Source organism: Rattus rattus, chromosome 3 (genome assembly GCF_011064425.1).
Source record: "Rattus rattus isolate New Zealand chromosome 3, Rrattus_CSIRO_v1, whole genome shotgun sequence".
NCBI lineage: Eukaryota > Metazoa > Chordata > Mammalia > Rodentia > Muridae > Rattus > Rattus rattus.
In genome coordinates, this window is record NC_046156.1 from 40,716,215 (window position 1) to 40,728,848 (window position 12,634).

Genomic DNA, 12,634 nt, shown 5'->3' on the forward strand with positions numbered 1-12,634 from the left:
CGTGTAGTTTTTCCCCTCTACAGGTTTTCAGCTGTTCCTGTGGGCCTGTGCCTTGAGTGTACCAGGAAGGTCAGGTTCCTTCTGGGAGCCTCCGTGCACCAGGGTTCCAGATGGCCTCCGGTGTTTTCCTCTGGCGTCCGATATGTGTGTGCAGAGAGCAGTCTCTTCTGGTTTCCCAGGCGTGTCTGCCTCTCTGAAGGTTTAGCTCTCCCTCCCACGGGATTTGGGTGCAGAGAACTGTTTATCCAGTCTGTTTCCTTCAGGTTCTGGCGGTGTCTCAGGCAGGGGTCCTGCCGCTTCTGGGCCCTCCCCCACGGGCACCCAGAGGCCTTATACAGTTTCCTCTTGGGCCAGGGATGTGGGCAGGGGTGGGCAGTGTTGGTGGTCTCTTCCACTCTGCAGCCTCAGGCGTGCCCACCTGACCAGGCGGTGAGGTCTCTCTCCCACGGGTTCTGGGAGCAGAGAGCTACTGCAGGCCGGGATCCGCAGGTGTGGGACTTCCGGTAAACACAGGACGTGCTCGGTCCTAGAGGAATTCTGCCTCAAGTGTCCCGAGATCACCAGGGCACTTTCTTGCAGCAGAAAAGTTGGTCTTACCTGTGGACCCGAGGCTCAGGTTCGCTCGCAGGGTGCTACCCACGGGCTCTCCATGGTGGCAGCAACCAGGAAGATCTCTGCCGCCCCTTCAGGGAGCCTCCATGCACCAGGGTTCCAGATGGCCTCCGGTGTTTTCCTCTGGCGTCTGAGATGTGTGTGCAGAGAGCAGTCTCTTCTGGTTTCCCAGGCGTGTAAGCCTCTCTGAAGGTTTAGCTCTCCCTCCCACGGGATTTGGGTGCAGAGAACTGTTTATCCCTCTTTTAATTTTTAGTTATATTTTCTTATTTCTTATACAGCAAGTGAATTTTATTGGCTGTAAGTCACTTTTAATTTTTTTCTTTGTTAGACTAGATATTTCTGTATCCCTCAAAATATTTTCATGTTTTGCTTTAAGTTGCTAATTTTAGCCTTGGCAAATAACTGTGGGAGAATTGGGACCCTTCCCTGCATTCTTTTATAGTGGTTTTCATTGATGAGGCTTCCCAATTTGTTGCTATTCCTGATCTATGGAAAACAACAAAAGAACACACACACACACACACACACACACACACACACACACACACACATTCCAATCCCTCGTCCTCTACTTCACTCAGGCCATTCCTCTCTATGGACTTGTTGATCCTGTGAACAAACGAGTTTATATTCTGCTTCACACCATGTGTATTACATGGGTGGGGGTGGGGAACTTCCAGGTGGGTTTTTGACCTCTTCTCTGTTCTCCATGTGTCTCCTGTCTTGTTCTCTATCTTGTGAATTCTATCTCTCAGATCCCTCAGATCTGACTCAGTTCATTCCAAGAAACTCTCAGTGGAAGGGTAGAATTTTGTTTTTTTCCTATTTAGGTGAGTACTGTCTAATGTTCTGGGTCTTAACCCCTTATTACATTTGATTTTTGTAATTTCTGTTGGGAGAGTAAGTCAAGTTTTCAATACTCTACTAGGATGTAGCCAAAACTTCTCTGAGAGTCTGGAGACATTCATCTCAAGAAAAATATTTGTACACCCTACCCCTCACTTCAATCCATTTGCACAGTTCCCACACTCATAAGTCAAAGCTCATGAACCACACAACAACTGTTCTGCCTGGCAAGGTATTCACAATGGGGCGATTTGATTCAGCTACAACCAACAGTTGTCTTATTAGGCTGAAAGCCCCCCAATAGCTGGAACTCATGCTTGGCACCATAACCTAGTCAAGTACCCATCGCTGGAAGGGTCATAGTTCTACAGGAGAACAAATATTGTCATTTTCCTAAACCATTATGTCAATGAGCAATATGCTATTTTTCATAAGCCAACAATATTTCTCAACTCTATTCTATTTATCATTATTCCCACAGATGAGTGCAACTCTCACCTCCTCATCCAAGAAATTGCTCTTTGCAGCAACAGAGACCACTACCACTACTGAGATCCATAAATGGTTAAAATGAAGAGAAATGAGGTTCCTAGTTTCATTAGAATATATCTAACTTGAGACCTACATATAAACATCAGAGAACAGATTCGAAGATAGGGCAGAAGGATTTTAAGAGGCAGAGGATATATCTGCTGCTAAGTAGCATATTCTAGACATTTGACAGATATTGTACCTATGAAATGTCAACAATATGGCTTCGTAAACATGACCTTTATCAACTCTAAGAAAGTCAGAAAAGAATTTTGTGGGAATGGCAGGACATGGGCTATTGTACTCCCATTCACTTTCAGCATTCCCAGTACTATTACAATTCATCTCAATTTTATAAACAAATTGTTTACAAATCCAATGAGATATCACTAATAGTTCATCAGAGGTAAGATTTATCCAGAAGTTAGGTAAAGGAGGGAGACTGTGAAATAACCATATCCTCAGGAATTTATACCCAGTATTAAGGAATCACTGTGGCGTGAAGGAGGGAACCATTTCCAAGGGGCATGCCGGCCTTCCCTGCAGCAGCTGCTCCAGTAGTTTCTTAATTTATTACTTTTTAATCAGCTTGTAGAAATGGGTAGAAACAGACACTTGACAAGCTCAGAAAACTCCAGAGGGAGTGAAGGCAGAATCAAATCAAGGGACTCTTGAATTTCTGCTTGTGACTATTCCCCTCTGGTTGTGAGGAGAACATCAAAATGGTATCTGCAATGAGACACCAAACTTGCCAAATTTTAAAGTCATTGCTGACCACACAGGAGATATATGGTTTCCTCTATTGTTAGATTTCATTTTTTCTAAACAACTTGACTGGGTAACAAAAGCCCACTCTCGCCCTCCAGTAACCATAAGTAAATTGTAAATAAATTTTTAAAATAATGAGGCCTGCTTGTGCTGCATCAGCCCTTACAGAGCCTGCAAGGAGACCCTAGTGAAGCACCTATAGAAGACACAAAGGACATTCTGTGTGTTCAAATGGTATGTGTACTCTGCTTCTATCTGCCAGCCTTCAGCTTTCTGGATAGAGAATTTAATATAAGGTCTGGTAACTGCTGAAACCTAGGTCCAAGAGAGTGGTTGACATCATTTTCTTTAGGAGCAGATGAACTGTAGAGCAAAAGAACTGGGATACTCAAGTGCTTTGAGCAGGGATTAAAAACAAGATAATTCCCACAGCTCCCTGCTCCCAAAGCCCGTGGGAGAGAGAGCTGAGTGGCCAGACGTGTGGGCACTCCTGAGACTGAAGGGCAGGAGAGACTTCCACTTCTGCCCACCTTTGCCCACATCCATGGCCCAAGAGAAAACTGTGTAGGGCCTCTGGGAACATGGAGATAGGAGCAGTGAAGCTGCAGGAGCACTGTGGTCCAGACTGCACCTGGATCTGAACAGACCTGGTAAAACAGCTTCCTGCACCGAAATCCTGTGAAAGGGAGAGCTGGACCTTCAGAGGGGCAGACAACCCTAGGAAATCAGAGGAGACTACTCCCTGCCCACATTTATGACTCTAGAGGAAAACACCTAGCGCCATCAGGGTTCCCTGCACACAGGGACCCAGAAGTAGGGGCAGGCCTTTATGGTTGCTGCCCTCACAGAGAGCTGAAACCCAGCCCTAAGGAGTGAATTCAGGCATAAATCAGAGGTAAGACCAACTTTTCTGCTCCAAGTGACCTGCCAGGTAGACTCAGTAACAGCTGAAAGCCAGTGGACAGGAACGACTACATGCCTTAAAGCAGAATACTCTGTTCCCATAACTGGCAAAAAACAAACAAACAAACAAACAAAAAAACCCCAGGAAAACAGGTCTACAGCACTCCTGACACACAGGCCTATAGAACAGTCAAGCCACTGTCAGAAATAGTAGAACAAGGTAATACCAAAGACAACCTAATGGAGAGAGGCAAGCACAGGAACCCAAGTAACAGAAACCAAGACAACATGGCATCATCAGAGCCCAATTCTCCCACCAAAGCAAACACTGAATATCCAAACACACCAGAAAAGCAAGAGCTAGAGTTAAAGTCACATTTGATCATGATGATGGAGGATTTTAAGAAAGACATAAAGAACTCCCTTAGAGAAATGCAGGAAAACACAAGTAAAAAAGTAGAAGCCCTTAGAGAGGAAACACAAAATATCCCTGAAAAAAATTACAGGAAAACAGAAGCAAACAGGTGAAGGAATTGAAAATGGAAATAGAAACAATAACGAAAGCACAAAGGGAGACAATCATGGATACAGAAAACCAAAGGAAGAGACAAGGAGCCATAGATACAATCATCACCAACAGAATACAAGAGATAAAAGAGAGAATCTCAGGAGCAGAAGATTCCATAAAAATCATCAATACAACTGTCAAAGATAATGGAAAATGGAAAAAGCTACTGGCCCAAAACATACAGGAAATCCAGGACACAAAGAGAAGATCAAACCTAAGGATAATAGGTATAGAAGGGAGTGAAGACTCCCAGATCAAAGGACCAGTAAATATCTTCAACAAAATCAAAGAAGAAATCTTCTCTAACCTAAAGAAAGAGATACCCATAAACATACAAGAAGTCAAATAGATTGGACTAGAAAAGAAACTCCTCCCATCACATAATAGTCAAAACACCAAATGCACAAAACAAAGAAAGAATATTAAAAGCAGTAAGAGAAAAAGGTCAAGTAATATATAAAGGCAAACCTAGCAGACTTCTCACCAGAGACTATGAAAGCCAGAAGATCCTGGACAGATGTCATACAGACCCTAAGAGATCACAAATGCCAGCCCAGGTTACTGTATCCAGCAAAGCCCCCAATTAACATAGATGGAGAAACCAAGATATTCCATGACAAAACCAAATTTACACAATATCTTTCTACAAATTCAGCCCTACAAGGACAATAAATGGTAAAGCCCAGCACAAGCAGACAAGCTACACCCTAGAAAAAGAAAGAAACTAACCATTTTGCAACAAAACAAAGAGAATACAAGCACACAAACATAATCTCACCTCCAAATACGAAGATAACAGGAAATAACAATCACTATTCCTTAATATCTCTCAAGATCAATGGACTCAATTCCCCAATAAAAAGACACAGATTAAGAAACTGGATACATTGTGAGGACCCAGCATTTTGCTGCCTATGAGAAGCACACCTCAGAGACAAAGACAGACACTACCTCAGAGTAAAAGACTCAAAAACAGCTTTCCAAGCAAATGGTTGGAAGATGCAAGCTGGAGTAGCCATTCTAATATCAAATAAAATCGATTTTCAATAAAAAGTCATCAAAAAAGATAAGGAAAGACAATTCATATTCATCAAAGGAAAAATCCAACAAGATGAATTCTCACTCCTAAATATTTATGCTCCAAATACAAGGGCACCTACATACATAAAAGAAAACTTACTAAAGCTCAAAGCACACATTTCACCTCACACAATAATAGTAGGAGATTTCAACACCCCACTCTCAACAATGGACAGATCATGGAAACAGAAATTAAACAGAGACATAGACAGACTAAGAGAAGTTATGAACCAAATGGACTTAACAGATATTTACAGAACATTCTATCCTAAAACAAAAGGATATACCTTCTTCTCACCACCACATGGTACTTTCTCCAAAATTGGCCATATAATCGGGCACAAAACAGGCCTCAACAGATTCAGAAAGATAGAAATAATCCCATTTATCCAATCTGACCACCATGGGCTAAAGCTGTTCTTCAATAAAAATAAGGGAAGAACACCCACATAAACATGGAAGTTGAACAATGCTCTACTCCATGATAACCTGGTCAAGGAAGAAATAAAGAAGAAATTAAAGACTTCTTAGACTTTAATGAAAATGAAGGTACAACATACCCAAACTTATGGGACACAATGAAAGCTGTGCTAAGAGGAAAACTCATAGCTCTGGTGACTGCAGAAAAAAAACAAAAAAAAAAACAAAAAAAAACCCAAAAAAACAGGAGAGAGCATATATCAACAGCTTGACAGCACACCTAAAAGCTCTAGAACAAAAAGAAACAAACACACCCAGGAGGAGTAGAAGGCAGGAAATAATCAAACTCAGAGCTGAAATCAACCAAGTAGTAACAAAAGTACTATACAAAAAGTTGACAGAACCAAAGCTGGTTCTTTGAGAAAATCAACAAGATAGATAAACCCTTAGCCAGACTAACGAGAGGACACAGAGAGTGTGTCCAAATTAACAAAATCAGAAATGAAAAGGGAGACATAACTACAGATTCAGAGGAAATTCAAAAAATCATCAGATCTTACTATAAAAGCCTATATTCAACAAAACGAAAATCTGGAGGAAATGGACAATTTCCTAGACAGATACCAGGTACCAAACTTAAATCAGGAACAAATAAACCAGTTAAAAAACCCCATAACCCCTAAAGAAATAGAAGCAGTCATTAAAGGTCTCCCAACCAAAAAGAGCCCAGGTCCAGACAGGTTCAGTGCAGAATTCTATCAAACCTTCATAGAAGACCTCATACCAATATTATCCAAACTATTCCACGAAATTGAAACAGATGGAGCACTACCGAATTCCTTCTATGAAGCCACAATTGCTCTTATTCCTAAAACACACAAACACCCAACAAAGAAAGCAAACTTCAGACCAATTTGCCATATGAATATCGACACAAAAATACTTAATAAAATCCTGGCAAACCGAATCCAAGAACACATCAAAACAATCATCCACCATGTTCAAGTAGGCTTCATCCCAGAGATGTAGGGATGGTTCAATATACGGAAATACCTCAACATAATCTACTACATAAACAAACTGAAAGATAAAAACAACATGATCATTTCATTAGATGCTGAGAAAGCATTTGACAAAATTCAACACCCCTTCATGGTAAAAGTCCTGGAAAGAACAGGAATTCAAGGCCCATACCTAAACATAGTAAAAGCCATATACAGCAAACCAGTTGCTAACATTAAACTAAATGGAGAGAAACTTGAAGCAATCCCACTAAAATCAGGGACTCGACAAGGCTGCCCACTATCTCCCTACCTATTCAATATAATACTCAAAGTCCTAGCCAGAGCAAACAGACAACAAAAGGAGATCAAAGGGATACAGACTGGAAAGGAAGAAGTCAAAATATCAGTATTTGCAGATGATATGATAGTATATTTAAGTGATCCCAAAAGTTCCACCAGAGAACTACTAAAGCTGATAAACAATTTCAGCAAAGTAGTTGGGTATAAAATTAACTCAAATAAATCAGTAGCCATCCTCTACACAAAAGAGAAACAAGCTGAGAAAGAAATTAGGGAAACAACACACTTCATAATAGTCCCAAATAATATAAAATACCTCAGTGTGACTTTAACCAAGCAAGTGAAATATCTGTATGATAAGAACTTCAAGCCTCTGAAGAAAGAAATTGAAGAACTCAGAAGATGGAAAGATCTCCCATGCTCAAGGATTGACAGGATTAATATAGTAAAAATGGCCATTTTGCCAAAAGCAATATACAGATTCAATGCAATTCCCATCAAAATTCCAATCCAATTCTTCAGAGAGTTAGACAGAACAATTTGCAAATTCATCTCGAATAACAAAAAACCCAGGACAGCTAAAACTATCCTTAACAATAAAAGAATTTCAGGGGGAATCACTATCCCTGAACTCAAGCAGTATTACAGAGAAATAGTGATAAAAATGTATGGTATTGGTACAGAGACAGAGAGATAGACCAGTGGAGTAGAATTGAAGACTCAGAAATGAATGCACACCTATGTTACTTGATTTTTGACAAAGGAGCCAAAACCATCCAATGGAAAAAAAGATAGCATTGTCAGCAAATGGTGCTGGTTCAATGTAGAAGAATGCAGATCGATCCATTCTTATCACTCTGTACAAAGCTTAAGTCCAAGTGGATCAAGGACCTCCACATCAAACTAGATACACTCAAACTAATAGAAGAAAAAGTGGGGAAGAATCTCGGACACATGGGCACTGGAGAACATTTCCTGAACAAAACACCAATGGCTTACGCTCTAAAATCAAGAATAGACAAATGGGATCTCATAAAACTGCAAAGCTTCTGTAACGCAAAGGACACTATTGTTAGGACGAAATGGCAACCAACAGATTGGGAAAAGAACTTTATCAATCCTACAACTGATAGAGGACTAATATCCAAAATATACAAAGAATTCATGAAGTTAGGCTGCAGGGAGACAAATAACCCTATTAAAAATGGGGCTCACAAATGGAGCTAAACAAAGAATTCACAGCTGAGGAATGCCGAATGGCTGAGAAGCACCTAAAGAAATGTTCAACATCTTTAGTCATAAAAGAAATGCAAATCAAAACAACCCTGAGATTCCACCTCATACCAGTCAGAATGGCTAAGATCAAAAACTCCAGAGACTGCCGATGCTGGTGAGGATGTGGAGAAAGAGGAACACTCCTCCATTGTTGGTGGGATTGCAGACTGGTACAACCATTCTGGAAATCAGTGTGGCGGTTCCTCAGAAAATTGGACATTGAACTACCTGAGGACCCAGTTATACTTCTCTTGGGCATATACCCAAAAGATGCTCCAACATATAACAAAGGCACATGCTCCACTATGTTCATAGCAGAGTTATTTATAATAGCCAGAAGCTGGAAAGAACCCAGATGCCCTTCAACAGAGGAATGAATATAGAAAATGTGGAACATCTATACAATGGAATACTACTCAGCTATCAAAAACAATGACGTTATTAAATTCATAGGCAAATTGATAGAACTGGAAAATATCATCCTGAGTGAGGTAATCTAATCACAGAAAAACACACATGGTATGCACTCCCTGATAAGTGAATATTAGCCTAAATGCTCGAATTACCCTAGATGAACAGAACACATGAATCTCAAGAATGATGACCAAAATGCGGATGCTTCACTCCTTTTTTAAAAGGGGAACAAGAATACCCTTGGCAGGGAATAGGGAGGCACAATTTAGAACAAAGGCTGAAGGAACTCCCATTCAGAGCCTGACCCAAATGTGGACCATACATATACAGCCACCAAACTAGATAAGATGGAGGAAGCAAAGAAATGCAGGCTAACAGGAACCGGATGTAGATCTCTCCTGAGATGCACAGCCAGAATACAGCAAATACAGAGGAGAATGCCAGCAGCAAACCACTGAACTGAGAACTGGACTCCCGTTGAAGGAATAAAAGAAAGGACTGAAAGAGCTTGAAGGGGCTCGAGACCCCATATGAACAACAATGCCAACCAACCAGAGCTTCCAGGAACTAAGCCACTACCGAAAGACTATATATGGACTGACCCTGGACTCTGACCTCATAGGTAGCAATGAATAGCCTAGTAAGAGCTCCAGTGGAAGGGGAAGCCCTGGGTCCTGCTAAGACTGAATGTGATTGTTGTGGGGAGGGCGGCAATAGGGGGAGGATGGGGAGGGGATCACCCATAAAGAAAGGGAGGGGGAGGGATTAGGGGGATGTTTGCCTGGAAACCGGGAAAGGGAATAACACTCGAAATGTAAATAAGAAATACTCAAGTTAAAAATAAAATAAAATAAAAAAAAATAATCTGCATACAGAGGCTACTGACCAGAGCACTTTCAGTCACTTCTCTGGAGTGTTGTGAACTTAATTGCAGGCTGAGCAGTTGGCTAAGACATAGTTTCATCACCAATGAGGATGTGGCAGTAATGCAGAGAAAAAATCTTTCCCTCTGTCCCTCTGTTAATGTCTCCCCAAAGCTCTCATCCTGGTCTGGTCTATCTTTACCAGCACGTTCAGTCCTTGACTGTGTCAGCCTTCCCCTAACTTCTAGTTGCCCAAAATGATTTTTTTTTTTAAAAAAAAGAGTCTTTTCTTGCTAAATCATGGCATATATATTTTTGGTTTATTTTTTAATCTTAAAAAAAAACACTTTTTTATCAAGCCTAAAATATACCATCTCTCGGCTTTTGTAATGCTGGTGAAAAAAATTCATTTTAAACTGATTTCTGTAAGCTCTAATTATACAGTATATTTCATAATAAGCTTTGCAAAATCTCAGCTCATGAACAAAAACTCTGTAAGTAATAACTTGTCACTACAATGATCCCTGTGCCAAATTTAATTCACAGATAAATATAAAGGAAAATTTGAGAGCCAAGCAAGTCTAACTTGAAGGCGGCGGGCTCTGCAGAGTGAGTTCCAGGATCCCTCACAACACCTTCTAAAGCCTTCTTACCTTTATATTCATGCTCTATAGCTGTCTCCTCTGACTCATATGCAGCTGCAGTCTCTCCCATCTGGAAACAAACCCTAGCTACGGATATTAGCTGCCTGCATCTCCGTAGCACATTTTTTTTTTCTCAGAAAACTTAGCCCTTGCTTAGAAGCTGCCACAGTGGGTTAAATTATCCAATCCCTGTCATTAAAGGTGGCAGCCACGCACTTGAGAATGATGTGGGAAATCTCCAGCGAGAGTGATAATTAAAGTTGGAAAATGAAGGGTCACTTCCCTTCACTCAGCTCATTGAATTTGGCGTCAGAATGATTCTAAAGCAGTGGGGGAGATGGTCTTCTCAGCATGGCCATATCTGGGTGCACACGCGCTCTTTCCATGGTTTCCAAAGAGAATGCCACTCTAATTGTGTTTAAAACGTTATCTTTGGTGTGGGGAACAAACATGGTAGAATTGAGTTATAAAAATACAGAGAAAAGACCATTGGGTGTAATCTAAATGGGGAAAGAATTGGGGGGAAAAACCTCATGTATTATATTTTTCAAACACACAAAAGCATTATAAGAGAAGTTCTTGGTTGCCAGGGTGATTTAACATTTAAAGTACCTCTTCTTTCTGCCTGGATGAGGGATCAGAGAGCCAGGGGTTTCAACCCAGAGTCCCTGTCTTCTGATTGTCATTTCTTGGGGCCTATTATTATAACAACTTATTTCTGCCTCAGAAAAAAGCGGACAGTATCCTGTGAGTTTAAGAAAGCCACTGCTGGCCATGACTTTTTCAAAGAAAATCGGTTTTTGCCTCTTTGTTTCTCATTCAACACTGACACAGTTTGTAGGAAAATCATATTTATTTTATATTGTTTTATATGTTACTTTAAAAAAGAAATACTGAATTCTAAAGAGCAACCTAGGCAGGTACATCGAAGGCAGTAGTACACAGAGGTATAGATTAATAAAAGCAAAATTTAAATTCCAGCTTCAACTTAAGGAAAGATTATATATTCAATCATGAGCCAGATCCTTTACCTCTGTGTACCTGGGTTTCCTCCACCATAAACTTGGGCATGTAACAGGATCTATTTATGAAGATGTTGAAGGATCCGGCAAGTTTAAAAATATACAGAGCTTTTAAAACAATGTCCAGCACAGAGTAAGTGATTCATTAAGTACCTACCTCCCATCGTGAGGACAATGAAATGTTTGGTACCTAGCAGAGTATTCAGTACTCCACACCAAGTTGGTACACTGATTAATATTCTCATTTTTACAGTTGGGTCTCTTGTGCTCAGTAATCTAAGGAGAAACATCCTAAAAGATATGGCTCCTTTAGAAAACACATGCTTGGCATCATCGTTGAAGTGACTTAACTGGATCACAGGAGAGATAATTGCGACATCAGGCTCCCCACCTGAAGAAGTCCTAATGAGCAGATGCTAAGATGCTAAAGCTTTCTGATGTGTCTCCATAGTTCCCTTCCCATCTGAAGGACTGTTTTGAAGAAGATAAATTATACCTGTTCTACCTGACTGTATTTGGTTCAAGAGTATACAGAAGCATTTACGCTATCTAAAAGAATACCTCTTGATCTACTAAGCAGCAGGATGCTTCCTTTGGAAGACTGGTTTTTTCAGGTTACATGCAACCATTCATGAATTCCATTAAATTCAAAAGTATGTAAATATTCAAAAATACATATCATGATAGCATTGACATGTGCTCCCTTTGTCCTTGTAGGAAAACCTTTTCTGTAACATAAACATACACATCACTGGATATTTCAGGCTCTGTTCACCACATCTCAAAGATTAATAGAGAAACAGAAGGGGAGGCATAGGAACAGGGAGTGGGAGAAAGAATGGATGGTACCAAGAACAACCTTAACTGTACTACTAAAGCAAAAATACTTTTTTATTACATGTAACTCTGATTTTACTGTAAGGATTCTGTGTGGTTCCTTAAAAAAAAATTAAGCTTTCTATAAAACATAGTGAGTTTATTTAGTATAAGGGGGTTAAAATTATTTGGTAAATTATCTCCCACTGAAAAAAAAATATAAATAACCCACATAAGATATTCTGTTCCAGCCTTAGCTTTATATAAGATGATTTACAGCCTGCAATTTCTCCCTAAGGTCATCACCTTCATAAATACCAGCCACATACAATGAAAACCAACTCAATAAAATGGGTATTTCATTCCTCCTGCGTCTGCTTATGTAGAGGCTTCCTCCATGCACCCAGTGCCCATTTATAACAAAGCCTCACATTGGGAGGGATTTTATGAGTTCTCCAGCTTTCTTTCTTTATCTTTCTATGCATCAGCCAAGCAACTGGCGGATTCTTTAATAAAATATATTATCCGCATTAATATTTATAAGCCTACGAATTGGATGTTTAAA

At 40.3% G+C, this 12,634-nt stretch overlaps 1 protein-coding gene across 1 annotated transcript in view; it reads right to left on the minus strand.

Annotated features, from left to right (window-relative positions):
- Dpyd (dihydropyrimidine dehydrogenase) overlaps positions 1-12,634 on the minus strand; it is an 813,096-nt gene that overhangs the window by 364,176 nt on the left and 436,286 nt on the right. The gene's annotated exons all lie outside the window — the stretch shown is intronic.